General features: G+C 39.2%; 1 protein-coding gene across 4 annotated transcripts in view; it reads right to left on the reverse strand.

Annotated features, from left to right (window-relative positions):
* Positions 1-25435, reverse strand: part of SEMA5A (semaphorin 5A) — a 500732-nt gene that overhangs the window by 361109 nt on the left and 114188 nt on the right. Inside the window, exon 1 of one of the 4 annotated variants that reach the window (XM_054684169.2) lies at positions 2276-2464. The exons of 2 other annotated variants lie outside the window; for them this stretch is intronic. The gene's annotated coding sequence lies outside the window, so the exon portion shown is untranslated. Of the gene's footprint in view, positions 1-2275; positions 2465-25435 lie in introns of those variants that run through there. One more of the 4 variants, XM_063811083.1, reaches the window with a different exon arrangement.

Raw genomic sequence — 25435 nt, forward strand, 5'->3', positions numbered from 1 at the left:
TGAATGATGTATAATCAAAGCCAATGAGATTCTGAAGGAGAGAGAAAGTGAGAAGAATACTAGACGCAAACCTGAACAGAGCTGAGTCAATTACAGAAAAGTCTTGGCAAAGTAACTTCAACCCCATGAGGTGCTGTTTCTCTGTGGGTAAATAAGGATACTCACAGTCCCCTGTCTCTCGGGGCATTTGCAAGGAGTGAATGAGCTAATACGTACAAAAGGTGGCCAGAATGCTGGGTGCACAGCTAATGGCCAATAATCATGAATTAATCTCCATGCTTTTTTAAATGGAGGGACTTCAAATATGCTGGATTCTCTTCCATATCACTTATTACTCCATCATTGAATTGGCCATATAGAAGGCATATGCAGGTAAACAATGTCTGTAACAGAGGTCACCAACTCATCCACGGTGAGCAGATGCAGACAGGTGCATTGTATAAGGTCACAAGTGGCCAGCAAAGAAAAGGACTCACAGGCCAGCAGAAACAACAAGATGATGAATATCTGGGACCTGTCTTTACCCAACAGGAATAAAAGAAACTTGGGTTTCCAATTTACCATGAATGATGATGGTACTACAGGTCTTCTGCCTTACGTAGTCAGAGAAGTAGACATGGAGGAAGAATTTGTTAGAAACAAAATAAAGCGAACATGGTTAAAATGACAACAACAAATTAGCTCTGTCTCAGAGGACTCCGCATGCACAAGAGCAGTATTTGTCCAAACACAAACATTTTCTCAGTGGCAATGACTTACTTACTGCTAAGTCCAGCAGAGGCAGCGATACTAATTTATAATGTGTGAAATAAAGAAAAGATAACACAGGCTTCTAAAAGGCTGGCCAGTGGGAATAGTCACATAAAGATCCCAGCCTAGATTTATTAAAAATTACAATAATTAGACCTAGAAAAGTAGAAAACTAGAATTATTTTCTCAAACATAAAACAAACTGCCCTCACGTCAGTACTCAATTCCAGTGAGAATTGAATAAATTTCTGCTTTGGGAAAAAAACCAGCAACACTGATTTTATCTTTAATAAAAGGAGTTATAAATATCAAGAAAATATTTTGATTTGTATAAATGCATCAAATATAAAATTTAAGCCTTAAATATTTATTGGATATGTCAAGTATGGATGGCACTGGACATTTTAAAAATTATTCAAAGAAATTTTAACAGGTATTAAGTAACTCAAAACCAAATTAGAAAAGGAGAAACATATATAGGTTAATGTATAATAACTGATAAAATATCAGATTTAAAATCATAAAACATCTGTAAGTTTAACACAAATGTGAAATGTTTACGTGAAGAGAATGTACGGAAATGATATTAAATGAAATTAGCCCAATGCAAGTAGGTGTCCTGTAGTAGATAGATTTCAAACAGGTCTTTCAGTAAAAGTTAGACAGTTATTACCATGGAATTTGGAAAACGGAAAATTAAGAGATTCTAGAATGAGGAATGTACTCTATCAAATTTCTCAGAGAATAAACACTATTCCAGAGTTCCTTAGCTTCAGCGTGACTGTCATTTTGGACAGGATACATGTTTATTGTGGAACTGTCCTGTGCATTGAAGGATGCTTAGCGGTATTGCCTGCTGCTTTTCATGAGATGTCTGTAGCACAAGAAACAGTCTTGACAATCTAAATGATGTTTCTAAATATTGACAAATGTCCCCTTGTAGAAGAGGAGAAGGCAGAATTGCTCTCCCTTCCGTTGAGGACCACTGCTGTATACAAAGATACAATCTATAAAAAGAGTATGTAACAAGTAGACTAAACATAAAGAGAGAATATTGTGATTTTATTTTCCATATTTTGATTTTCTTCTCTACTTACTGTGCTAATATGATCTTACAGAAAGTGCTACGCATAGTAATCAAAACTGTATCCTGAATTGGTACAACACAATTTCAACACAATGAAACATGGGTTTCAAAAATCAGTTATATAATGGATACCAGAAAAACAGGCTTCTGTTACCACAGTAATAAGGACAGCACAGTTTGGTAAATGAAGTGAACATTGAAATTTAGCCCTCATTTAACACATTTCTAAAACTTAAGCAGGAACCACAAACCTCCAAGGGAAGTGTATTTTGGTCCCATAAGCTACCTGGCTGCATTTGCTTTGCTTTGCTAATGACAACAGAATTACCAGCCAAGTGTTCACCTGTGGAAGAGGGGATATACCTTCACAGGGATCAGCAATAAAGAATAGAGGAAAAAAATCTTCCTCAGTCCCCAGCTATCCTCCCCATCTCTTACCCTCATGCTGCTAGGTCAACTAAGCCATTCCTTATCAGTTGATGCAGTGGCCTGCCAGATTCCTTTAAACTCTGGATGGTGAGTACCTAGCGCAAAAGTCACTTTAGGAAAAAGAAGAGTCTGTAGTCCTGCCTTACCACCATCACCATCACCATCATCTCTACCACCATCACCACCAATACCACTATCATTGTCAACACCACCATTATGACTTTTACCACTATTGCCACCATCACTACTACTGCCATCATCACCATCACTACCATCACCATCACTACCAACACCAACACCACAACTACCACCATCATTACCAATACCATCACTATGACCATCACCACCACACCACACCACAATCACTACCACAATCATCATCAACACTACCATCACCACCACCATTTTCACCACCATCTTCAACATCATTATCACCACCACCACCACCACAATCACCAACACCACTGTTACCACCACCACCATCACCACCACCACCATTACAGCTAGCTAGAAGTCTCACTCTCCACAGCATGGAATACTATAACCCTGCATTGGGCTCCAGCACAATCAAACTTCTCCTTGAACATAATCCACTAAGGCACTCCAGCTCACACTTCTTAACTCCACTGGACTTTTCTACTTCCTGCACTTTTACAATTCCAGAACTTTCTGAAGTCATTATCTTGATCTGGGATGTCCTCTCCACACAAATTCTTAGGTTACCAACTTATTAAGTCAAACTTGAAGCACAATGGATATGCAGTAAATACTGAATTGCTCACAAATTACAGAAATTCCCTCCATGATATGAAACAAGCTTTCCAGTGGATTGGCATCTATTGATTTAGCTCCTACATCATGCTTAGTAGGTGCAGGCATGGTACTAAGTATTTTATATTATCAATTGATTTATCCTCATAACAGCACAACACAACGGTTACTATTATTATCCTCATTTTTCATATGAAGAAACTGAGGCAAAGGGACATCAAGAAAGGTGCCCAAGTTCACAGAACTAAAATTTGAATCCAGGCAGCAGTCTCACCATGATCTCTGAACCACTCCAATGTGTAGCTACTCTACACTGAAAACAATTTCAAAACAAATTTTTAGTTATTTTTTTTTAGTGTCATAGAGTCTAAGAGATAGCCAGAGATTTTTCTAACAACAGAATCCTATTTTTAAGAGCCTCAAGCCCAGCCTCCCTCTCCTCTGAGAGCACGTTGAAGAAAATTTGGGCCCATTTTAAACACAGTTTAGACATCACTGTTTTTACGGCAAATATTTGTTTTTCACAGACATGGAAACTAAGACCTGAGAAAGGGTAGTCGTTTACCCAAGTAACACTGAATTAGTTGGCAGCAGAGTTGAAACTAAAACCCTTGAGTCCCGATGCCAGCTGGATGACTTTCAGTTATCCCTTGGCCCCCTGGCTAATCATTAAATAGATTTTCTACAGAAAGGTGCAGTTTCATATCTACCAGGTAAGAAACATGGTTGATGACACATGAAAATGATTCACTAGAAAAGACAAAAGATAATCATTCACCCAAACACGCCTCTTACTAAATCTTCAGAGTCTAATATCGCACAGCGCAATTTGGGATTCAGGCTTTACCTCTCATCTAAGGAGTCCAAAGCCCTTCTCAGGCAACCCTGGGCCACTAAATTACTGGCCAGTTAGCAACAGAGAAACCATGTAACAAAAATTGTACTCATCTGGTAGGCTGAGTTCATGGCCAAGCCAGAACCAAAACTCCACCTCTCTCTGTACATCCACCTGTGATCTGGTGCATGCCCCCAGCCCTGGGCTCCCCCTCCCGACCCACACCTGTGAGGGGACCTTTACCTGCATGTGCTGGAGGCTCCTCAGCTGTTTCTCCTTCTCTGTAACTGATTTACTGGCTGACCTTCAGACCATCTTAAGCCTTTCCATGACTAAGTTTCTCCCGTGCAAAATTACACTTCTCTCTCTGAGAAGGTGTTGAGAATGATTAAATGAACCTGGCCACAGAGCGAGAGATCCTCAGACAGGAGGCATTAGATCGGGGGGCTGTGTTGTCCGCGGGGTGCTTTCTGGTGATCATTCATGCAGATACCCAAATCAAAGTCTCCAGGTAAAGAAAACGACTTTGGAAAACTCTGTGGTTTTAACAAACACATAACAACGCCCCCACCCCCACCGTTCTCTGGTTTCATATTAAGATTAAGTAAATCTTTTACTGAGGGTTTTCTCTATCCAGGCACAATGGAACCCTAATAAAAAATTGTATGTATCTTCTATGAAAATACCTATAAAAAATTTGATGGGAAAAAAATCTCTTTTAGCTTCTGTTTTACCATGAGAATTTCTTTTTTTTAGAGACTGTTAATTAAAAGTTAACACAAAAGTTTTATTTCTCAGTACCTGTAATTTGTTTTTATTAAATTAAAGAAAGAGTATACATAACAGATAAGCATTCACCTATACCTATAATAACTGGGAAAAAAATCATATGATCATGTAGGTCTATTAAGAAAGTAAAAATTAAATATAACAATGCACTCCAGAAATGGATACTAAGATCTTATTTAAAACACAGTATGTATGACTAATAAATTTTCATTCTCATTACCATGCGCCAAATAGTTATTTCCTTTCTTAATTCACCTTTTGAAAGCATTTTGTTCCATTTTCCTGGGGCTGTTTTACTGCGTGACTTCCCTGGGCATTCAACAGTCAATCTCCGCAGGATTGGGATTTTCATTTCACGTGTCTTTAGTCTTGCAAAGCATTCAGGCTACTCTTTTCACAGATATAAATAAGTAAATACAACAATCTTCAGGTAAAGAAAAAATACATTCCTCAGGGACAAGGATAAAGCTGGAAGCCATCTTCCTCAGCAAACAAACACAGGAACAGAAAACCAAACACTGCGTGTTCTCACTTATAAGTGGTAGTTGAACATTGAGAACACGTGGACACAGAGAGGGGAGCATCACACACCTGGGCCTTTTAGGAGGTGGGGGTGACGGGAGGAATCTTAGAGGGCGGGTCAATAGAGCAGCAAAACACCATGGCCCACGAATATCTGTGCAACAAACCTGCACATTCAATATGTACCCCACTTTTTTTAGAAGAAATGAAAAACAAAAAAAAAATTTTAAAGAATAAAAGCAGGAAAAAAAAAGACATTCAAGCCGCCTACATTTCCACAACAGAGCGTTCTCTACTTACTATATTTATTCTTGAGTTATAGCAAATGACAATTTCCATCTGGACTTTTTTTTTTTAAATAAAGGCATTTCTCATTTCATCTTGTGATAATTTGAAAAACTATGTATACTGTGTAACCTAAATAAAATAGATTATAGCACCACTCCAAAACTTGCTGTCAACTTCCACACATACTAAGCTAGTGGATCTACCCCAGGCAAAAGAAACAGGGTCAGATGCTGCCTAATAGAAATCAAGTGACACGTCTTTAGCATGTTCTTTGCTATGCCGCTGGTTATCTGTAGAGGCTCCAGAGTTTAATAAGTCTTCTTAATTGGACACCATTTAGCTCAGCCACTGGGCTCAAGTAGACAAATAGGAAGTGAGTTTTCCATGTGTACTCTGTTCCTTATCTGCACAGTGGGTGTCCTCTGAACTGAGCCTCATCAGAGGCTATGTGTCTCAACCCACACGCAAGCAACGTGCATGCTGCCTGAAGTGGAAGCAAAAGTGTGTTGTTAGTTGCACACCCATAGAAGCACACCTGAGCCTCCCTATACAGTGCCCAACTAGAATAGGCTGAGCACTTCCCTCCTGTCATTTGTAGACTGATAGTCCAGTCCCATCATTACCAGGTCTCACCCACTGCCAGAAGGATGGCTCATCCTCAGTCCCATGAACTCAGCTGTGCTCATGAGTTACCAATGAGGAAGGGATGAAAGGAGAAAATAAAAATTAATCTTGTATCCACAAAACATAAAAACTCACATTAAGTATCCCATCGTGATTATAAAATATCACCACTCATCACCTATAGGAGGATAAACTAAGGCTAGTTAAGGGTAAATGATATTGTGACTGTCAGGACTAGGGCATTTGTTTAGAATGAGATAGAAGGTCTTAGCTAAATCCATGCAAAGTGTTCCCCGAAATGAACATTTAGTCTCCTCCAGGAAGGTGATTCCCTGTCTCAGTAAAACATAGGTAGAAAAATCAGTCTTATCATGGGTTACAGAATACACTTTCCTTTCTCCCTCCCCCTTCTGCTTGTCCTAATTAAGTCCTCGAAAATTAATTGTATAAAAACAAAATGTAGTCTACCACTTATTAGATTATCCTATACCTAATAGACTATGCATGAAGATCTTTGGAATGATTTCCTTGATTGACCTACAATATTCTTTAAACTCTCAGATCAGGACTGTATATAAAGTAAATTATAAACTGTTTTACTGTTATTCCTCTACTACTTCATTGCTTTTTTTTTCACATGGAACAGTCCCCCTTGTTATTACAGGCTAAGAATCTCTTATCTGAAATGCTTGGGGCCAGAACGGATTCAGATTTTACATTTTTTTTTTTTTTTTTTTTGGATTTTGGGATATTGGCATATACATAACAAGTTATCGTGGGGATAGAACCCAAGTCTAATCTTGAAATCTCTTTATGTTTAAATACACCTTATACGCATAGCCTGAAGGTGATTTATACAATATGTTTAATAATTTTATGCATGAAACAATGTTTTGACAGCATTTTGACTACAATCCATCAAATGAGATAAGGTGTAGAATTTTCCACCTGTGGTATCATCTTGGCACTCGAAAATGTTTTAGATTTTGGATCACTTTGGACTTTAGTTTTTTAGATTAGAGATGCTCATCCTGCATTTTCTTGTATAAAGATACTTCATTACCATGGCAAAGCATTCCTGTACCATCCATTAACAATCTCTGGTGTTTCATCCATAATGTGTACCATTCCATATTTCCCATCCAGTGAAATGTATGCATAACAAGTATTGGCAGGAGATAAAACAAAATCCTTACTCCTAGCTATGGGTACAAAGTCAGGTGGCCAGGCATTGGGCTCCTAGCAGTCAAGAGTGAAGGAGACATTGGGGAAGGTGGGCAGGTCCTCAGGAAAACTGGAAATAAAATTATCCAGCGACAGGACAGTGGCCAAAAACATTTCTCAAATTGTCATGGGAATGGTTTACAGGAGAATGGGTGTTACTTAAGCACAGGCCACTTATGACAGCAAACGTAACCATCTACACTAGATATATATGGCATTAATCAGAAATAAAGATGTTAGAAGGAGAAGAATCAGAAATAACACACCTGGATTCTAAGCCTTTGGAAAGATTTTGAAAGTTTAGGCAAAGACCATCCAAGGCTTCAATGGCATGTACAGAGTATTGAGCAAGATGGAGCTAGGAGTCACATAAACGGGCTGTTATACACCGGCATATTGGGCAAAGCCTTCTGGTATATTCCAGCAAGACTTCATAACGAAAGGCCTTATGCCTTAAAATAGTATTAATTGAAAAGAATGATAAGGCCTGCTGGGGGCTAAAAGGGCGTAGAAGAAGACAGATTTAGGAGAGGGTAAGAATGAATGCTTGAAATCATTGCATAAATTTATAAGTTTCTGTGTATGTTTACCCTGTTGAGTATCCACAGTTACAGGATAGGGAAGACAAGTGATAGCAGATATTATGTGACAATGTTTTTGTTATACATAGACAACAAAAGCTCCATATGCTCAACAAAAGTCAGATTACAGAGCCATAATAATGTACATGTTTCTGAAACATTCCTGTATTTTGAGTTTCCCTCAAAGCCTAGCATTTATAAAGTTTATCGCTGGTCCTTTCAATGAATTTCACTGAACACAAGCCAGGCATGTATCAAAATAGGTATATAAAATCTCTATAAAGTAAATAAAACTCATCAGAGAAGCTGGAACAGAACATTTCCTAACTTTTTTTCAATCTGGGAGGATCTGATTCATAATTATCATCTACTGTCTTTCTTGACTAACAAGTGAGAGCTAAAAGGATACCCAACCCTTTTGTCATGGTGAAATGAAAATCTATTATGTAATTATTTTACAAATAACACATATAACATGTATAAACAGATGTTATTATAATCATCATATTTCATTTTAATAATATTTGAGGCTTTAAAGGATACCATTAAACAACATTAATTTCATTTACAATAAATGAAGCATAAGACATGGAAAACTACTTGGCTGCATTTAAGATCTAGCGATTCAACTATAAGGAAAAATTACTTTCATCGAAGATGACAGTTTTCCTCTAGCTCTTCCTACTGATGCCTATGCAATACAGTCTCACTAAATGAGCATAAAATAAAAAGATGTCCATTTGATCTTTGGACAAAGATCTGATTTGATGACACAGATCTACATCCAGTGGTCTGATTATGGATCCTGCATAAATAGATGGAAATAGGTTCACTTTCAAACGTGTAGGCATCATTGGCAAGACTGATGCTTCTGCTTTCTACCAGTCATAATATGAAAACATTGGCAATGACCTTTACTAGAAATCTTCATGCAAATGCAACAAGAAACTCACCCAAAACATTAGCAGAACCTACCAGATCTATTCATTAGAAGAAAATATCAACCATAGGTATCATTCACAAGTAAGAGAAGAAAAGCATTAGTCATTTTACCTAGTATCACACCATGGGCTTTTGAGTTGGCAAAAATGGGAATGAATCCCAGCTTCATGACTCTACCCTGGGAAAGTGACATATTTCTGTGTCTCAGCTTTATCTGTTAAATGGGACCAAGAGCCCGTTACCTTGTAGGGTTCACAAGATGACTGATTGAAACAACATATGTAAAACACCTAGGACAGTGCCTGCATATAGCATGTCTGCTATAAATATACTCCCTTTCATAGGTGACTGCTCTAAAAATATGTCATTTCATAGATGGGTCTCAATTATTTTGTGATTCATTGCCTCCCAAAGATCAATCTACTTGACACAAAGGAAAGATCTAGTCACCATGAGACAGAATGGATATTGAAGCATACAGACATTTGACTCAAATTAATCAAAAAGTTGCATTTTTCAGTAAGTCAACTATTACCAAGTGCTTCTTATGAATAGTTATTTTAAGATGCAGCTTTCCAGAAATACTGCTTTCTTAAACAAAGTTTCATTCCAGAAAGGAAAAAGCCTTTGGCCAATTTAGAAGAAGCTTTGTACCATTCCTGGGAACTGCTCAGCATCTGGGGTTGCTGGATTTTAAGATGGAGTTCTCCTATCTAATAAAGCTGCTATGATCATTGAACACAGACACATGTAAGATGTGTTGGGGCCTTGGGGACATAAAATGATAGCACGAGGAGGGACAGGAATCTAAATGCTTTGTCGCACACACCAGAGCATAAATAATTATCAAAGAATGCTTAGGGGAATTTAATTTAATTCTGCATGTAATGAAAGATGAAAAATTATCTTTTCCATTAACATTAATTGCATCAAAATCAGTATTTTTATAATTTTCTCAACCTATTTTTTTTCTTTCAACTGGCGAAGTGTCAAAAGGCAATAAAGAGAAAAAAAAGTACTTCCAGATGGTTGGTCTAAGCAAATTACATGCAATTTTCCTTTAAATAAAATGGAAAATACATGTAATAGAAGCCCTGCTGAACACCTATCAAATCAAAATGATTACTGTCTGCATCGTTGTAATTCACTCACTGGTTTATGGCCTCACTCTATTTCAAAGAGTTTCCCAAATTCATATAATGTTCTGCAGTGCTAGAGCTGGCATCAGATCTCTGATGTAGCTGAAAGATGCATCTGGACTTCAGAGATTTATGGCTACATAAATACACACAATGTCTTTATGAATTTGCCCCTGCTTTTAATTTAGTAAGAGACCTTCAGAGGAGGAGTTCAAAACCAGGGGCAATTTTACTTCCCCTCCTCAGGAACATTTGGCAATACCTGGAGACAATTTTGGTTACCACAGCGAGGGGATACTACGGGTATCTGTCAATAGAGGCCAGTGATGCTGATAAATTTCCTATAATGTGCTACCCTCACCGACAAGAAGGGATTATCCGGTGCAAATTATCAATAGTGCCAAGGTTGAAAAACTCTGCTTTACACTGAAAAAAAGAGAGATGCAATTTAGGTAGCATTATGTTCTGTAAGTAGAAAAGAAATTGGTAAGACCAGAATCTCTTACCACGGAAATGTTTCTCAGCTGCTAAAATAGGGAGCCTGGTACAGTCATTGAACAGCTTTCTAATTTTCTTTTATATCCTACACAGATTTTCTCTTTATTCTGCCATGCAGAAAAATAAGAGAGGCAATTTATAGCAACCATTTGAATTCTCTCCTGTATTATTTTAAGATGCTGCTGCTTTTACATTTTGCCCATAAGAAGTTTTACTAGAATAAATAAAACCAGTTGGACACAATTCACAGACAATTGTTTTCCAAAGAATTTTTTTAGTATTGTAAGCTGTAACCTCTAATTAAATATGTGATCCCACTGGATTTTATACATAGAATATAGTTACCATATTTACGTGTGCACATTATACACTTTACTAACTTTTCTAAAATTTCTCACATAAATCTGAATTTTTTAAGCCTTAAATGGGATCCCAATTTGTACATTTTTCTTTCAACTATCCATATCTTTTGATAGTGAATAGACCAGTCCTCAGTTACTCCTTAGCACCTCCTATATTTGCAATGCAGGACCCAGTGATTACTTCTATTACTTCTGGTAGTTCTCAAAGTTACAAGGAACAAGAATGATCATGAAGGTTCAATTCACCTGATTCCATAATCACATTCTTTGCTCTTGAGACATTCGCACCGTTACTTCTGTGCCTTGTCTTTATCACCACAAATCCTCCGATCAGCACATCCCTTGCCTATCAGCCACTCTACTTAACAACTTCATTTTTACATTTATTAAATCTTTCCTGCCAGAGTCAGTTTGGACTACTATAATAAATTACCATACACCAAGTGGCTTGAACAAGAGAAATGTATTTCTCTCTGTTTAGAAGCCTGGAAAGCTCAAGATCACAGTGCCAGCAGATGCCATGTCTGAGGGAGCTCCTTTCCTAGTTTGGAGGTGGTGTCACCTTTTGTATCCTCACATGGCAGAGAGCAGAGCACAGGAGCAAGCTCTCCAGTGTATCTTCTTTTTTTTTTTTTTTTTTTTTTCGAGATGGAGTCTCGCTCTGTCGCCCAGGCTGCATTGCAGTGGCGTGATCTCGGCTCACTGCAACCTCCGCCTCCCGGGTTCACGCCATTCTCCTGCCTTAGCCTCCCAAGTAGCTGGGACTACAGGTGCCCGCTACCATGCCCGGCTAATTTTTTGTATTTTTAGTAGAGATGGGGTTTCACCGTGTTAGCCAAGATGGTCTCGATCTCCTGACCTCGTGATCCGCCCGCCTTGGCCTCCCAAAGTGCTGGGATTACAGGCATGAGCCACTGTGCCTGGCCCAGTGTCTCTTCTTATAAAAGCACTGATCCCATCATGAGTGCTCCACTCTTACAACCTAATCACCTCTCAAAGGTCCACCTTATAATACTATCAAACTGGGTGTTAGGATTTCAACATATGCATTTTGAGGGGACACGAACATTCAGCCCATAACACTTCCTATATGCAAAGCAGAGCAAAATAAAGGCAAATACTACATTTTCAAAGTTATTTGCCTCAGTAGCATCAGCATTTGGTTCCAGCTGTAATCCTCAGCCCCCTCCCATGATGGTAATCAAAGGCTTGCCATTTGCTGGAAATTCCTGACCTGCTATAGGAGTGTTCTTCACCCTCTACATCTGACAACTGCCCTCCACAGTTCACAAATACTGACGGCGCACTAAACCATAAGCTCTTTAGGAACAGGAACTCTGACATATATGTATTTATACCCCGGAGAGTAATCAAATTGTACTACATATACTCCTGGTGCTGATGAGGACCAGTAATGAGACAGATAGAATGTATCCAGAGACATCTGTTGGTGCTAAGAAGGGCTCAGGCAGGTAATAGGCATCCTAACCATTTAGGACAAAGTAAAGGACAAATAAATCTCCAATTTTAGTCATTTATTTTCTTCCGCTAGCTTTCAGGTTGATGTGTTCTTTCCTAGTTCCTTTAGGTACAAAGTTAGATTGTTAATTTGAAACCTTTCTAAACCGTTCTAACTTCTTGATGAAAGTGTCTTGGGGCTGCATGCTTTCCTCTTAACACTGCTTTGGCTGCCTCCCAGAGATTTTGGTAAGTTGTGTCCTCATATTCATTGATTTCAAGCATTTTTTTTTTTTATTTCTGCCTTAATTTCTGTGTTCACCTAGGAGTTATTCAGGAGTAAGTTGTTCAATTTCCATGTGTTTGTATAGTTTTGAGAGATCTTGGCATTAATTTCTATTTTTATTGCACTGTGGTGTGAGAGTGTCCTTGGTATGATTTCCAGGTTTTTGAATTTATTGAGGCTTGCTTTGTGACCAAGCATGTGGTCAATCTTAGAAGACAGTCTGTGTGCAGATGAGAAAAATGTATATTCTGTGGTTGTTGGGTGGAGTGTTCTGTAGATGTCTATAGAAAATGTTTTGGCCAGAGTGTGTGCCTCACTTAGAAAGGAAGGGGAAAGATAGAGGAAGGGCAGTGCAAAGTCATGTTCAATGGTCATGGTCAGTGAGGCAAAACTGCATCTCTGAGCTCAGGATGAAAGAGGATGAGGCAACGATGGTCGAGGATGCTGATTACATCTCCTAAGTACAGGTTTTAAACATGCACACATCTGGTCAACCTCTTCTGATTGTGTGCAAACCTAAGGAGTCACAGATGGGCCCTGATAAGGTCCTGAGATAAAATAGGGGGCTTTATGTTTCCTAGGGCATGCATGCACACACAAGTACATGGCAGATTTAACATTTTATAAATGACACCCAAATAACTCCTGTTTATCATCTGGGAGCATTCCATTTTTTTCTCAAGAATCATTGTATGACAAGATATGGCAAAGCTCAAATTAAATCAACACAACGAATAACCAAGAAAAACAAGTGAAGTTTCAGAAGGGCAAATTATGAACAACTTTTGTTTGTCTGTGGTGTCACACAGAGAAAAGTTATGTCTAGAGTAGATACTCTTTGATGTACATCCCAAAAGCTCTATTAGCACATCTGCAGCCAAACCACTGGTTTCAGGATGTGTACTGTTGGGCCCCTCGGTGGCCATATTGGTTCCAGATGGAGTTCAAATAACATAAGGGCCTTTGTTCCCGGGCTGAACTATTTCATTTCTCCACTGGTAACTTGCACACATGATGGAGCGCTCCATCATGAACGATGCGCAATGCACAGGGGTGCTTCAAAAAATGTACCAGAGAGACTGCTAAAACTCATGGAAGCCCCTGCTTTTAAGTGATAGCAGCAGCATTTGCCAACAGAGTGGTGCTGGTGGGCTGTATTACATTCCATCTTTGTTTATGCAACGCCCCTGGAATAAAAAGTTAGGCATTTACCATTATAATTTACCTTAATTATAGTATTTGTCACTACCTGTAATGCACAAAAGAATTATGGTAGTTGCACTCATAGAAGAGGAAAATAAGACACAGGGAGCCTTTTTGATTTGCACAGGGTTACTCCTATGCTGGAGAGAAGGGGAAATATTAAATACCTTACATCAAATACCTAAGGGCAGACTTAAGGATTTCTAATCCACTGCTGCTGACTGCTGGTATTTTAAGAAGGGAACTTTCAAAGAAGAATGAATGTTGTCAGAAACATGATTCCTAACATAAGGAAGCAATGACTGGGGGCTGGGAGATGGCCTATATCCCTTGTAAGAGTATTTCGAGCCCTTTAGAAAATAGGAAGGCTCTCTGACAGTCTTACTTGTAACCAGGCCTCTGCTATGTCCAGAACAACAGGGTTAGAATTCATGGCCCCACCAGGCATGGTGGCTCATGCCTGCGACCCCAACACTTTGGGAGGTGGAATCAGGTAGGTCACAAGGTCAGGAGTTCGAGACTAGCCTGGCCAATATGGTGAAACCCCGTTTCTACTAAAAATATATAAAAAATTAGCCAGGCATTGTGGTGTGCACCTGTAGTCCCAGCTACTTGGGAAGCTGAGGCAGGAGAATCGCTTGAACCCCGGAGGGGTAGGTTACAGTGAGTCGAGATCGCGCCACTGCACTCCAGCCTGGGTGACAGAGTGAGACTTTGTCTCAAAACAAACAAACAAAAAAGAATTCATGGCCACATTTCCCAAATCTTCATACTTTTGCAAGCTCACTGCCTATTTCAGGGCCATTTCTTTGAATTTATTTCTTCCCCTACCCACATAATCAGTGTGAACAGTCTAGTGTACTGCCTTCTGTATCTTCCTCCATGTTTCTGCAATAACATACAAATACAGGTATTCAGACATGGGGGATGGAGGTCATTTTACTTTATAATTTGAGATTTTCTCATAATATCATAAAACCTCTCCAAGTTAACCAGGTATGATTTAAATTAATCTTTAATCACATCTGAGACATTCTTACAACATAACTGACATATAATCTATACTTGATTGGTACACATTCAATATGTGAGATCAATTTTTGGGAGGGAGGAAAGGAAGCAGTAAAAAAGCTTCTATAAACATTCACTATACATGCCCTTATATATGTACGCTGGTATTTTTATTTTTACAATATATATGCCCTCATATATTATATACTGGTGTTTTTCCTTGTATAGTACATATTCCCAGGGGTTGTAATACTGGGTGAAATAGTTTGTATATTTTTCATTAGGATTATCAAACCACTTTTCCAAAATATGTAAGTAATTCATGTTTCCATCAATCATGGGTGAAAGTCCCCTTTAATCAGCATCCTTACCTGTCATGGGTGTTATCTTTTTTCTCTCTCTCTTTTTGGCCAGTCAGAAGAATGATATCTCATTTGAATTATCCTAATAGCAATGGATAGAACATTGTTTCATCTACTTACTGAACATGAGGATTTGCTCTTATGTGAACTACCTGTTCATATATTTTTCAATTTTCTTATGGGCTGCTTGAATTTTTCTCATCAATTTATAAGAGCTCTTTGTATATTAGAAATACCAACCTTATGCCTATTGCAGGAATTGCAAATATTATCTCTATCCAATGTTAGACTTTTTAGATGGTTTATGTCATCTTTTAGCACAGTTTAGTTTAATGATAACCAAATTACAGTCTATCCCTTAAGTTGCCAAAAAGAAGGAATCAGCAGAAAATTCTCGTTCTGCAATTACTAAGATAAAACATCCAGTGAAAGAGGAACTTGGAAAAGATCCAGTATAAATAAAACTGCATGTTCAAGAATGCTTTCTTAACCTTTGGCACAGATGCCACCTTGCCCCCTCCTTGGCTTATAAGCTGTCATATACCATCATTAACACAGTTTGTCTCACCCTTCCATGCAGATGTTATAGGGTGCTGCTCCTGAATAATTCTTCAACCTGGGCAACGCATTTAAATTGGGAATTTTCAGCTATAATTATTACTCTCTGCTGTCCATAGGATGAAGTCTTTGACCCGAACCTAAATACAGACCAGAATTCTGAGCCCAGAAACTATCTCCAGCATCCGGAGAAGAAGCATCATGAAAGGGGAGGAGAGAGTTGTTTATATATAAAATAAGTTGAATTTGCAAGAAAGAACTGACTGTCTTTTTCTTTAAAAATTGTAGGTAGTATCAAAGTTTTTCTCCTCTTTACAGATAAAAACAAAAAGGCTAACGGAATGCAGTCGACCGAGAACTAGTTTCTTACATTTCCATTGAGGGTATCTTTCTCTAGATCTGTCATTTTTCAGAATTTTCCAAGTAATAAAGTCATAGGCTTTTTTGTTAGGTGGCTGGAAAGAGAAATGTATTTGTCATTCTGTCTGATCTTCCAAAGCATTTTTCAGTGTTGTTTTTGTTGCTGTTATCTTGTTGAATTTTTATCAGACTATTATTGGTATCACCAATAAAGAGGATGTTGAATTATGTTTCTAATTCCAAAAATAGTGCAAAAAAATTAATCTTAAAAAGTATAATGGAATCCACTTTTCTTTCACTGACTCCATCTGCAAGCCAGGATCAACTGTAAAATCATTTTATGAAGAAGCAATATTGCAGGGGATTTATTCTCTGGGTCTAACAGACTGCTTGCAAGCCAGCGTTAAAGGCCTTGAAGAGTTGATGCAAATTCCACCTTTGTATTTTACTGCCCTCAGTGAGCTCAACATCATTCATTAAAGGGTGTATTAGCTGATATCTTACCACCACCATGCAGCAGAGAAGGAGAATCACATAATTTTAAAATTCAGGCTGAGGGCCACTGTGGACGCAGAAGGTTGACTTCTGACCACCTGCTTCCCCTCTAGACTTGTTCCAAATGGCTTTCTTGAGAGGTGATTCACAAGTGCTAAAAAATCATGAATTTTTAAAGTGAGATATTTTGGATTACTTATAAACTACTTTCCGTAATGGCATTTTACCAATGAAATGATCCACTGGATGAAAATGACTTATCCTTAGTTATCTGTTTTATTCCTGAGCTCATCTATTTTGACAAGTTCTTGATCATTGTGCAGTACAAACTATGTGCAGCCTTTTCACAAAGGCTTCACTATGGATTCTAGGAGCTCACAACCCACCGCTTCTCAACATACAGTCATATATTCTACTTTACAGCAGAATACTTCTGCCTCAGGGAATACTAATGGCCAGTGCCAAATCTTGTTTTCACTAACCGTGAGAAATGTGAGCCTCATGCTTTACATTAGTAGGCCAAATGTATTTCTCTTTGATAGAAAATCAAACTTCTAAGCCACTGATAAAACTCTGGTGACATCCTGAGCTTCACAGGTTTGATCCTCTTACAAAAGGTGTGAACAATGCAAGTGAGGTTAACAAAAATCCTTGCAGGGAATCACACACTGAGTGGCTCTCTGGCCTGCATCACTAACTGCTGCATTTTACTAACAGCAGGTCAAAGAGCCTCTCGCCCAACACATCACAAATGTTCACAGAGATTCAATGAGTCAACAAGTATGCCTACTGCAGCTGGAACTGACACTGAAAATGTGAACTACATTGACAAAAATTCTCAGCAGGCCTCTCAAACACTAAACTTTTCCCTAGCCCAAGGTCTCTGGGGAAAAATTACAACAATTAAAAGTGCAGTGTGGAGTGAGAACACAGTACAGCAAATTTTTAATGTCAGAAAGTAGCAATTTGATAACTAAGAAAACTGGAAAAATCATTATAACCTATGCCTTACTTTGCCCCGCACCTCCCAAGACTCAACTGGAAAGAGCCTGGCTTTGAGAAGAATGAAAGCCTGAACTGCTGATTGTGAGAAAAAAAAAAAAAAGCAAAATAAGTGCTGAAAGGAACTCACATCAAATATTTCATTATAAGAGTCTGACCTTATTTCCTATAGCCAGAATGGCATTTGACGATACAACAGTGGAGAATTTTGCTACTAAGATGTTGAATGAAATCCCTCAAGAGGAGAATTACCTTTGAGATTTTCTGTCACTTTTAAGATCACTTCTGAAGTATCAAAGCACTACTATAGCAAATGAAATATTATGAGGAGCTTTGCAACAGATGCCAATACCTTCCCAAACATGTCTGAGGCATCTCCTAGGTCAGAGGCCCTGGATTTCAAACATACTGCCGATATGTCAATGACCCCCAGATACACAGCTCTATTCCCAATCATTCCTCGATAGCCCACACTTGTGTATCTGTCTACTCTCTAGACCCGATGAGAAATGAAAGCCTTCAACTCAAAGTTAACATTGCCCTAGAAGAACTGTTGCGTTTCCCTCCAACACCTATACCTCCCCAGGGCTTCTCTGTCTCAGTAAGTGGTCCACCATCCACTCACTTACTGAGGTCCAAAACTTCCAATTCATTCTTAATTTATCTTCCCCTCTCTCCAATGCCCAATCCATCAGAGCACCACAGACTCTACCTCTAAATATGTCAAGCCCATCCACTTTTCTCCTTCTACACTAACAACCCTGTAGTCTGTGCCACCATCACGCCTGACCCCATCACCTGTGAGAGCTTCAAGCTGGTCTTCCTGCTTCCCCTCTAGCTACCCTGGAATCCATTCTCTGACCCAGTGGTGACCTTGATAATATAACCGACAATTTGGAAACGTAAATAACTCATATCCCACCACTGCTTCTCCAAAGGGTTCCCAATGCCCCTAATAGACATAGAAGTTTCATGTCCCGGCTTGCAAAGCCCTACATATGCTAACCCTTACCCACCTCTGTGATCTCAATTCACACCACTGTCCCTTTCCCCACTACACACAAACCAATCCAAAGTTGTCCCCTATTCACTCTCTGTCACATGAACCCATCTGAATTCTTTGCATAGCACTTACCACTGGACAATACTTTTTTTATTTATTATGAATACAATTATTGCTTATGGTCTAACTGTTCCACCAAAAATATATGCTCAGAGAGCCAGGAGCCTATCTGTCTTGCTTACGTGCATATCGCCAGTGCCTAAAACCGAGGCTCACACACTACATGTGTTCACACACACACACACAAATACCTGGGGAGGAGGGAGAATGCAAGTTATTTCTCATGGTCACTTTGACTGCAATTTTCAAGAAAAACAGTCAGTGTGTGACAGCAACAGTAGAAGCACGATTTCCAATCAGACATTAATTGAGACGACCACTAGCCCTTGGTGACCCCATGTACAGGAAGAGATGTTTCAGGGACACCATTTGTTTATACAGATGTCTGTCCTTAAGGGATTTTTGTTTGAAATCAACCACCAATCGTGTATTTTCTGCAAGGAAATTACACAGTGAGGGTGGGTTCCAACCCTCAAAATATTTGCTAGCTCAGTGAAATAAAACCAAGATTCCATTTGGAGAAACCTATAGCTGCTTTACTTTGCAATAAATTGTAAAATAGGTGGGTTTTATTGTTTTATAATTCTTTTCTGTAATAGTCTACCAAGAGGAATCCCTTGGGGACCTTTAGAAAATAAAAGGGGTAAAACACATGCTGCATTAAGAAGTTATATATTATCCACTGGGCTCAGCCATGCATGAGGCCTCAGCATGACCTTGGTAAGTTTCTTAACCTCACCACACTGTTCACTCACCTTTAAATGGGGATAATATTAGAACCTGCATGCTTGTTGAGAAGATGAAATGGCATGCATAAAGCAGTATCTGGGACACAGGAAGTGCTCAGATAATGTAAGCATTATGAATTATCACCAAGTTATTACCAGTGCTTCAAAAAATATTTCAGATTTGGAAATGTTGGAAAATCCACATTATTAAATTTGTACTGTGGCCGGGCGCAGTGGCTCACACCTGTAATCCCAGCACTTTGGGAGGCCGAGGTGGGCGGATCACCAGGTCAGGAGACTGAGACCATCCTGGCTAACATGATGAAACCCCGTCTCTACTAAAAATACAAAAAATTAGCCTGGCGCGGTGGCAGGCGCCTGTAGTCCCAGCTACCCGCGAGGCTGAGGCAGGAGAATGGCGTGAACCTGGGAGGCAGAGCTTGCAGTGAGCCGAGATCACACCACTGCACTCCAGCCCTGGCAACAGAGCGAGACTCCATCTCAAAAAAATAAAATTAAAGTAAATTAAAAATAAAATAAAATAAAATAAATGTGTATTGTCATTGCTACATTACAAGGAACTGTTTAATGACTAGCTCTGAGCATGTTCAAGTCCTCCTTTGGCTGCAAACACAGATGACTACCACAGGCCCGTGGAGGTGACCCAGGATTAGCTACACTCTATTCTTTCTACACTTGGGGAACTGGCATGTGCTTAAGAAAAGACAAGAAAAGCTACTTCAAATGAATAAAGTCTTCACAAATCATGCACATGTGATTAGAAATGTTCATTCTGGGTGTATCTGATCATTTAGTAATTGCTCAAGAAAACAAGAATAACTTTGTACATTATCTGCCATAAAGACAAAAAATGAGCAAGAAAATAAGAGTCAAAGTTAGAAAACAAACAAGACACTTAATATTATAATCAGAGAACTGAGTCACACTGTCATAATTCACTTTTTTATTGTTGCTAATATTATGATGTCCCAGAAGAAATTTCTAAGACATTTACATAGACCTTTTTAACACCTGGTTTATAAAATAATATTAAAAGAATATAGTCCAGTAAATAAAAGAGAAAGTTATTTTAAAAAATGAAATTGGCCAGGTGCAGTGGCTCATGCCTGTAATCCCAGCACTTTGGGAGGCTGAGGCGGGTGGATCATGAGGTCAGGAGTTCAAGACCTGCCTGGCTAACATGGTGAACACCCAGCTCTACTAAAAATGTAAACATTAGCCAGGCATGGTGGCAGGCGCCTGTAATCTCAGCTACTCAGAAGGGTGAGGCAGGAGAATCTCTTGAACCTAGAAGGCAGAGGTTGCAGTGAGCCGAGATCCCGCCACTGCTCTCCAGCCTGGGTAACAGAGAAGACTCTGTCTCGGGGGGGAAAAAGATGAAATCAACTCCTAGAAAATACTGCAGCAGAATGATAAAGTAAACATATAACTACATATCAAGTTGAGTCGAGAAGAAAGGAATTTCAGGAAAATACACAAAAATGATAGTGACTTGGGAGAAAAGAATAGACCTGCCTATCAAAGCATATGTTGGTTCTCTGATGATGTTTCAGCCTGAGAACTAACATAGGAAATGTGCTGTCCTTCTCCTGCTTTACTAACCTTCTGCCTTCTTGGTTGGTGCATCCCTGTGCCGGGCTGATGAATACATCACAACTGCTGCTCACAGCTGGGAACACAACCAGTAACAAGGCACAGTTATAGCTTCAGGGAGGTAAGGAAGGTGAGTGACTGTCCATACTGTGCGTGTGTGTATCCACAGTCACACATGTGTATGTAGCACCAAGTTAGTGAAAAGGTTTTCTTTAAAAGGTGCTACCTAGGTTGTGATTTTCCTCTAGTAGGTGGATCCTTGAGCAGCCTACCCCTAATTTGCCACAAATTCATAATTAAGTTACATAGCTGGTTGTTAGTATACTGTTTTACATATAGATTTCAGAGATTTTAACCCTGCCCTAGTGCACCTAATGCAGTAGGGTTTCGTCCAATTATAAGGCTATCTCTATCTGTTTCTATATCTATTTATCTATCTCTATATAATTTACATACATGCATTTATATAGGTGGATATTCTATCTTTCTGTTTATTCAACTCTATCTACATATATTACATATAGGTGTGTAAATATATATGTGTGTGTATATATATATATTCAACTCTATCTATCTATCTATCTATCTATCTATCTATCTATCTATCTATCTATCCATCTATCCATCCATCCAATTGACCCAGAATTGTGGTCACAGCAAGGCAGATACTCTTAAACATTTGTGCTGTCCTCTGGACATGTACATCCAGATAACTATGTTACAGGAAATACAATTTCAGTCTTCTGAGCTTGGCTCACCCCACAACCTGACAGTCATGCTGTACTGCGCTATTTTTATGTTTAATATGTACTCCTTGAAGATGATACTATGAAATTTCACTGTAACACTGATAGTGTTCAAATGCTCACTTTAAGAAAGGTTAGATGCCAGGAAGGAAGTGATACCGAATCCTACAGTGCAGGAAAGCAGCTACATTGGTTTCGGTCTTGGTGCTATTTGAATACCTCACCTTCCTTTTCTGTTCTCTTCTATATCTCATAGATAACCATTAATAAGAAACGGACTTTAGAAGGATCTCACAGTCTTTCCTGTCTTTGGTACACTGTAAATGATGTTCAATTACACTGGAAAACAGTGAAGACTATTTGAGAAAGCAGTAAAATGAATGGCCCCAGCTGGACAATATGGGAACAGTCTATAATGGCTACAGCAAATATAATTATTTAATTATTGTAAAATTATGCAATAAACTTCTTAAATTAAATATAGCACAATCAGAAGGCTAGAGCAGTACATTTAATCACACTCTTAAGGACCATTAGAGAAGTTATATTTCACAAAATTTCCATCTGAATCACTTCATTTAATAACATATACGTATTCAGTGCTTATTATGTGCCAGAGTGTTAAGTATTGGGAAGACGGATGCAATAATCAAGCCAAGGACTTCACAGTGTGAAAAGGAAGGACTATATGTATTTACAAAATACTACAATGAATCCTACTTTAAATTGCCATTGCAGGGATGTGCACAGAAGTGTGGGGACACAGAGGGGGTGTGACTTAATTCATCTGGCCATGGAGAAGGAAGAGAAAGGTTCATGGAAAATGAGACAGATTAGCTGAGAACTGGTGAACAAGCAAATATCTACCCACTGAACAATGAATGTGGGGGAAATTATACCAAATGCATGAATCTCTGATTGGGGATGGGGAGGAAGAATCCCATTCCTCTTCTCTTAGCCAAGCTCATAGCCTTCCAGCTCTGTGTCCAATTAGAAATAGGGTATTACTCATGCGATTCAGAAAGTCCCAGAAAAATCCATCCATCAACCCATCTACACAACAAATAATTATTGGCATCTTATTACATCTTAGTCCCTTACCTCACCTAGGAATGGAGCAGTGAGTGAACAAAATAAGCAAAGTCCCTGGCAGGGTAGAGCTTACATGAGAAGGCAGGGGCAGAAGTTATGTAAAATTGATAAACAAAATATCTCATGTATCAGACAGTGCTAAGTTCTTTACAAGAAAAGCAGTAAAGCAGAAAAGGAAAATAGAGAATAGCAGGGAGACTTTCCATTTTAGTCATTTGATCAGGAATATCTCCTGACAAGGTAAGAGTTGAATAAACTTGAAGTAGGCCAAGGAGCAATCTTCAGGGATCTTCAGGTAAAGAGTGCTGCAGGCACAGAAAGGAGTCAGAATGAAAACACTGAGCAAGGAACGTGGCTACTCTGTTCCAGGGAGACCAAGGAGGCCAGTGAAACTGAAGCTGGTGCTTGGAAGAGAAAGATAGAGAAGAGAGAGGATGAGGACAAAGAAGGGACATGTGGTGCCTGGCGCGCCAAGTGAGGAAGCTGGCTTTCCATCAGAATAAGGCAGCAGCTGCTGGAGGATTCTCAGCAGAGAGCCTGTCTGGTCATTGTGTGGAGAAAAGACCACGGAGGCCCAAGAGCAGAAGCAGCGAGACAGCCGGAAGACCTGAGCACTCACAGGGACCAAGTTGCTGGGAGCTTAGCTGAGGCAGGGAGCAGTGAAGGTGCTGAGAAGTGGTAAGATATTGGATATAGGTTGAACAAAAAACCAACAACAATAAGATTTGTTGACAGCTGGGATGTGGGGTGACAGAGAAAGAGAATAATCAAATATTGTTCCAACTGTTTCAGCCTGAGCAAGTGGAAGACTGGACTTCCCATTAATAAAATGAGGAACTCTACAGAAGGACATGGCTAGGGGTTGTGGGGAGAAAAGAGCTCAGTTTGGACATGGTTAATTTGAAGACATAAATTAGACATCCCGTTGTGAGGTTAAATAGGCAGTTGAATATATAAATAATTCTGGAGCTTAGGGATAGGTTTTGGCTGAAGATAGACATGTGGGAGTAATTAGTGTGCAAATGATACCAAAGCCATGAGACTGGAAGAGATTTCTAAATGGTGAGAATGGTGGGAAAAGAGACAAGGTCCAGACACTGAACCTTATGGGACTCCAGTGCTTGGATGGCAGGGAGATGACCATTTGAGGCTAAGATGCAAAGCCCAGAGATATGAGGTCAGGCCAGAGAAATGGAGCATCCTAAAGCCAAGTAGAGAAAGTATGTCAAGGAGGTGGGAGGGGTTGATGGTATAAAAGCTGCTAACTGTTAAGTATGATGATGACTGAGCCTCGACTGCTGGATTTAGCAACATGGCGGTGTTGGGTGATCTTGACTAGGCAGTGCTGAAGGAATGACTAAGGGATCAGACTGGGCTCAAAATAAAATAAAAAGGCAGAAATGGAGGACAACAAGTACAGGCAAATACTTTAAACCAAGTTTTTTTGTTTGTTTGTTTTTGTTTTTTTTTTTTTTAAGCAAAGAGGAGATAAATGTATTATAACTAAAGAGAAAATTAGAGGCCACAGGTCAAATTTTCTTAAGATGATAGATGTTTCCATTCCTATTGGAAAATAAATAAACAGCATAGAGGGAAAAATAAAAGCTGATTATGTAGGAAAGAAAGGAAATAACTGCTTAAGTACTGTAGGAGCAAAGGAATGGGATATAGTTTGGCCAAACTAGGGTTAAGAGTTTCCATCAGAATTAATCAGTGTCCACTAGCTGGGATATTGTGATTGGCCCACTTGGGTAGGTACCTCACCTTTAAAACATCACTGTAGTAAGGAGGTGGCCTGCAATGAAGAAAAGAGGAACAGTTCTCAAAAAGTATGTGGCCCCTGAGCTGTGATAAGGGTACCCCAATTTATATGTACTAAAAAAAATCTGAGCTACAGTAAACAACTTAGATCAACCCACTTAATTCCTCAGCACTGGAAATGTAAGTGCACTATTCTTAGATACTGTTATATGAAAATGTGGTGGTATTTACTTCCCAGAATCTCCCAACCAACTTCCCAACCTTTGCTTTTTCTGCTTTGGTTTAACCAATAGTGGTTACCGCTCAGGCTTTAAACAAAAACAAATGAAGCAAAATGACTCTGATTTCTTTGTGGCCTCGGAGGCTCAAAAAGACACAAACACACATGAAACCCCCACTAGCTTTCCTAGATAAAGCATGAACTGATTAGGTTTGCAGCCCTGCAGCTATAGAGGCCTCTCCAATACTCTGATCTGGAAACCACAGGGCAGGAAAATCCCCAAAGTCCCATGAAATCCAAAGATCCAAACGTGGGGTCATTTTTATGCCCTCAGGAAAGTTCTGCCAAAAAAAGAGATCTTACACACAGTGTAATTGAGAGGGCAGTATCCTTACGTGCACATGTAAATCTTCAAATCCAAGCAATTAACCCCACACACATCTGCCCCTCTAATGTGTGTCTGAGAATAAACAGCACACGTCAATCCCTCCCAGCCTCACTCAATCACGAAACTAAGAAAAGAAAATGAATTCTGAAATTCACCACACAGCTGTGATTCACAAATATTTATAGTA

Source organism: Pan troglodytes, chromosome 4 (genome assembly GCF_028858775.2).
Source record: "Pan troglodytes isolate AG18354 chromosome 4, NHGRI_mPanTro3-v2.0_pri, whole genome shotgun sequence".
Taxonomy (NCBI): domain Eukaryota; kingdom Metazoa; phylum Chordata; class Mammalia; order Primates; family Hominidae; genus Pan; species Pan troglodytes.